A 5,854-nucleotide genomic window follows, 5' to 3' on the forward strand; every position below is an offset into this window, starting at 1 on the left:
GCTTCCGGTCCTGTAAGCTCCATTCATGGTAAGGGTCCTACACAAGTAGTACCACTTTTAAAAAACCTTTTACACTGTATTTTTACTGTACCTACCCTATTTTAAAAACCTTTTACACTGTATTTTTACTGTACCTTTTCTATGTTTAGGTAGATTTAGGTACACAAATACTTACCATTGTGTTACTATTGCCTACAGTATTCAGTATAGTAACATGCCTTATAGGTTTGTGGCCGAGGAGCAGTAGGCTATACCATACAGCCTAGGCATGTAGTAGGCTATACCATCTAAGTCTGTGTAAGTGCACTCTGTGATGTTCCATCAATGATGAAATCACCTAACAACCTGTTTCTCAGAATGTATCCTTGTTAAGCAGCTCATGACTATATACGAATATCAAATAATTAGGTTGTATGCCAGAAACTAATGTCAATTATACCTCAATTTAAACAAGAAAGAAAAGAATAAATTGACATTCAAACAGTCATTTACACATTTCAATAAACATATGTTGACATTCATTCACTACCCAACAAATATTTACTGAGTGCATGTTAGGGACTTAGACACTGCTAAGTTAGCAGCTTAGTTCCCCAATTGTTTTAAGCACACATGTAGCTGTGACTAACAGAATTCTAAATAAAGTGTTCTGAGGACAAAAAGAACTAGCCATTTTGCATAGGCCTCAGGAGGATATGGGGAATCCAACAGGCCAGCAATCTGCTTTCTACCCCTGCCACAGCTCTGGAACCTGGCTGGCTCCCCTGTCCAGGCTGGGTGGCCTGTGATGACATTGACAGGTGTTCCAGAGGTTGGTCCAAATCCCATTAGGCAGCTTCATGCTGACAGTAGCTAGAATTTGAAAGGTTTCCAAGCACTGGAGACAGTTCCGATGTAATCTTGCTATTATTTCTAGGTTTGTGTTGAGTCTGGGATTTCCCTGGAGATTTGCACTTGAAAGGGAACCAACTTGATCGGCATGAACAGGTAATGCTATTGATCAGAGAGAAAAATAGGCCACTGTACACCTAGTCTAAATCTTGGACAACAATGTCTCAGGAATGGGCAGGAATTGCTGATATTCCCAACCTAGCTGCAGAAAAGACTCCAACAGTCCTTCCAGGCTATGACACACTTCAATAACACTTTCAATGTTTGAAGCTTAATGGTTTATCCAATAAAGAACTGATTGCAATTATTGTGCAGTTGATTAGTTTCCTTCAAGGAATGCAGGATCTACGTGCATGTCCTAGCTCCTCCTAGGTGAAGGTTAGGAGCAAGGATACTACTTCCATGTTTGAATCACTCTCAGTTGACCTCAGACTAGACCTCTCCCCTCTGTCCAAACCAGCATCTCCATTAGTGAGCAACCCATCCCCACTTCTCATCATAGAAGCCCCAACTTTCTAATTCCTCAGGCCAAAAACCTGAACATCACCTTTGACTCCCTTTCGTCATACTACATATCTAATCTTTAAAAAAAAATTATCGTTTTCTAAATACATGCAGAACTTCTTACCACTTAACAACATGACTACCACCCTGGTTCAATTCTCCATCTTGCTTTAATTAATGTAATAGCCTTCACTGTTTTGTATCCCACCTCGACCATTCTCTTTACTCACTTTCTTCATGCATTGATCATCACTTGATCTTTGCCTGACTCCACCCACGAGATAAATCCATGGTGTCAGAACAACATCTGACACATGTTAAGTGCCAACAATTGATGAATGAATGAAGACACCACCACAGGCAGACCTTGGGGACCTTACTCTCAGCATATGCTGAATAAGAGGATAATTTAGCTTATTGAATCTCATGAGTTCTCCTGCAGTATCCATTAATGAAAAACAAACAAAAATTAAGGAACAAGGCCTATGTGGCTCCATCCATTCGTTCCACATCTTCCAGGCATATTACCTAATTTAGACTACCATGTTGGGTAGCACCTTGAGCCCAAGCTTCCAAATGAACTCGTCAGAGTTCCCACCCTACTCTCAGCTGAGTGCTCTTGGCATCTGCTGTTCTACCATGGCTCTGGATGATAGACAACTAGCACCAGGTATCATGCAGATGTACTATTGGCCCTGAGATCTGTCCCACCTGTGCCCTTATGAGTATACCCTTCACATCCCAGAGCAATTCCACTTTCTCCCAGGGAGGACAAGCCAGAGAGGACAAAGTTTTGGTGGAAAATAGGTGAAAAGAAGGAGATAGAGCCCTTGGCATGAGAATACAGTACAGGACCCTGAATTATCTTCACAGGCCAGAGCGTGAATGCTTTGAGGCCTGTGGGCTATCAGTGTTAATCTACCTCCAGGTTCCGCGCTTACCTCATGTTTTTCCCCTTGGGAGAAACCAGGACAGCTAGTTAAGTTCTATGAATCCCACTCAGGAAATACATAGATTTGTTTTAATGAAAGTAATTTAAAATAATTTTAATGTAAAGAAATTTTTACAGTAGAGATTGCCAAAGAAATTGCAGGGTGAGCGAACGTGCTTCATTTCTTGCTTGCCTTTGCCGCTGACTTGGTGACTTTGCCAGAAGCAGGTGACTTCTTATCCATGGCCTTGATGACTCTAAAGCCTCTGTCTGCATCATGTCCCGCATGGCCAAAAGGCCTGGAAGAGGAACAAAGAATGAGATTTCTGGAAAGGGGCACCGAAGGAAACGCGCCTGAGCCAGTCATTCCTCAGTGAGAGGAGGTGAGGCTTTCCTCCCATGGCTGGGTACGATTCTTCGCTCACCCCAAGGTTGGCACCAGAAAAAGTCTCCACACAGAGGGCCTCGCTAGGGACCATCTGCACAATGGCTGCGTCACCTGTCTTCAGGGTCCTGGGGGTTGTGCCTCCCTTCTTGGCTAGCGCTGGTAAATCTTTTCCCTCAGTTCAGCAAACTTGCAGGAGATGTGGGTGGCATGGCAGTCACATTTGGGGCATAGCCAGCGTGGCTCTGCCAAGGTGGTTTAAAATAATCACCCGGCAGGGGGCTGAATGGAATTAGGAGAGACAGGTGGAATGTGTGTTCTGGGGCCTAATCTCCAACCTGGAGCCTCAACTGAAACCAGGGCTAATTCCTAAGAAGCATTCGTGCCACCATCAACACCCCTCTTGCCTTCAGGCCCTCAGCTTCCTGGGCACTTACCAGGGCCATAAAATTGCCGGCGTCCGTGGAAGGGTTGTTCTTGCTGTCTCCAGCCACATTTCCATAAATGTCCTTCATGCACACACTCTTCACATTGAAGCCCACGTTGTAACCAGGTAGAGCATCAGGCAGGGCTTCATGATGCATCTCCACAGACTTGACCTCTGTGGTGAGGTGGGGGTGGGTGGGGGCAAGCAAAGGTGACCAGTATCCCAGATTTCAGGAAGCCAATTTCCTCTTGGCCCATGGGCATAGTGCCAATGCTTGTTCAGTAGGAGAAGGGTAGTCAGGGTTGTCCCAGACCCACCCAGTGAGAAACTGGCTTCCACACTGAATGGATCTGTGGCTCTTTAAACTGTGCATTGGGTACGTTGGAAAGGCTATATGCTTTTGCACTTTATCCCAGCCCAGAAGCTGTGGTCGACACCCCAGCTCATTCTTAACTCCTAAATTCATAAAGTAGTGGTCTCCCCCTTCCCCACCACTACCACCCCCCAACCCTCAGTCACCTCCAATCTTGTACAGTCTTGCAGAGGCAGCCTCAGGGGCTTGTTGACCAGATGAGCGGGCAGGAGGATAGAGTCTAGAGCTTCCAGAGTCACCCCAGTGGCACTTCACTCCCTCCTCTCCACCGTCTAGCCCTCGAACCAGGGCATCTGCGGGGAAGGGGGCGGGGAATGTAGCGCCAAAGTTGTTTGGGGTGCGGTTCCCGAAGCACCCCCAATCCAGGACTGATCTCCTGGAAGCACACGGCACCGTAGATGGGCTCAGTGAAATCCACCTTGTTCAAGGCCACGATGAGCTGCTTCACACCCAGTGCACAGGCCAGCAGTGCGTGCTTCCGGGTCTGCCCATTCTTGGAAGTGCCCACCTCAAACTCGCTCACGCCTCCAGTCACCATGAGCACTACGCAGTCCGTCTGCACTGCGCAGGGACACAGGGGAGACAAGGACTGGCGGGGTGAGTGGTGGAGGCATCAAATGGGCTGGGAGGAAGTCTGGCGCATTGGTCAGGCCCAGATCCCATTGTCAAGCTGGGGGACGTGCCCCCAGAAACTTACGAATGGTGCACATGGATTCATTGATGCCCCACTCCCACATCCTGCCCCACCTCCCAGCTGCTGAGCACAGGGGTCCTGGAACCCAGTTAGACTCTCATTTAGTCCCATACATGAGCTTTTAGTTCTTTCCTGTACCTGTCCACGTGTCAGAATATTTGGTCTCCACCCTGGCCCCAAAGGGCAACAGTACCTCTGAGCCTCACTAGAGTGATGGAACTTTCAAACTTGATGCTTAACATGGGTGAAGAAGGCTTCTTCCAAGGCTTAGGACACCCCATCCTTCTCCTGCCCCCAGAATAAAACCCCAACTTCCCCTCCCCGCCTTGGGAGACCCCTGGTGGCATGGACCGCTTCTTTACCTGGGACAGAGCCTGCGATCATGTTCTCATGGAAGTCTCTGTGGCCTGGGCTATTGATGATGGTGGTGTAGTATTTGCTGGTCCCAAACTTACACAGGGAGATGCCAACTGTGATGCCACGCTTCCTCTCTGCCCTCATTTGGTCCGGCACCTAGCCGTACTTGAAGGAACCGTTGCCCATCTGGGGACGGGTAGGGAGCATAATGCATTGGTGGCCAGCAGACAGGTCTACTACTTCAGACTTTAGCAGTGGCACCTTAGACCTTCAAAGTGCATCCTGCTCTCTGCACTCTGCACTATACCCACCCACACAAAAGGACACCTCCTCACTCTCTGCTGCCCCTACACGCAGTCAGTGCCTTACCTCTGCTGCCTCCTTCTCAAACTTCTCGATGGTTCTCTTGTCCATGCTTCCACATTTGTAGATGAGATGCCCAGTGGTGGTGAACTTGCCAGAATCTACATGGCCAGTGACCACGATATTGATATGGGTCTTCTCTTTGACCATGGCGGTCAGTTCCTTAGTGGGAGGGACAGTGGGACAAATTGTTCTCCTTTTCTTTCCTCTAGTCCCCTCCACTCTGCTCCTGTCTAGCATCCTCTCCCCATTTCAGTGCTTAGCCCAGAGTCTAAGACATGGTAGATGTAATTTGAAAAGTCAAACTCACTTGCCCAGCCTGAGCTCTCCTCACCCCCTGCTGTCCATGACTGATCCCAGGGCCATGTCCAGGACATTTCCCAGCAGTCTTATCCCGTACTTTCTCCTTCCTGAGTGGCTCTTCCCCAGAGCTCCTGGGGCTTCGCTAGGCTCCATTCTTCTAACCACCTCCCCACCTCTGGTTTCACTCCAGAGGTATAAGAGACCCTGAAGCTCTGTGTTTGCAGCTTGTACCCTAACTGTTCTCACCTCTGAAGAAAAAGAAAAGAAGGAAAGCTGACACAGTGGTCAGCAAGAACTACAGAAGCTGTGAAGTCTGAACTTCTTGCCTCCTGCTTTTATAAACCTGGCACTGGACCCACCATCTTCCAGTTCCAACTCAATTCAAAGTCACAGCCCCTACAAGTATAATGTGACTGACTTCTCACGTGACCGATTGGATGTTTGGATGAAAGGAGAGTGGGTTAGGCCCATTGAAACTTTTTAAATTAAATTGCTGGGAGTGGAGCTTGGGGAAAGGGAAGGACCCAGAAATTTTTTTTTAAAAAAATGAAATATAGTGAGGGGAGAAGGGAGGAGAAAACATAGAATAAATGCTGCATGGCGCCTGACTTTGTGCAAGTGCCCTG

At 47.8% G+C, this 5,854-nt stretch overlaps 1 pseudogene; it reads right to left on the reverse strand.

Moving 5' to 3' along the window:
* Positions 1-2,504: 2,504 nt before the first annotated feature.
* On the reverse strand, positions 2,505-5,075 carry LOC102890954 (annotated as a pseudogene).
* Positions 5,076-5,854: the final 779 nt, after the last annotated feature.

Source organism: Pteropus alecto, unplaced genomic scaffold (assembly GCF_000325575.1).
Source record: "Pteropus alecto unplaced genomic scaffold, ASM32557v1 scaffold12, whole genome shotgun sequence".
Lineage (NCBI taxonomy): Eukaryota > Metazoa > Chordata > Mammalia > Chiroptera > Pteropodidae > Pteropus > Pteropus alecto.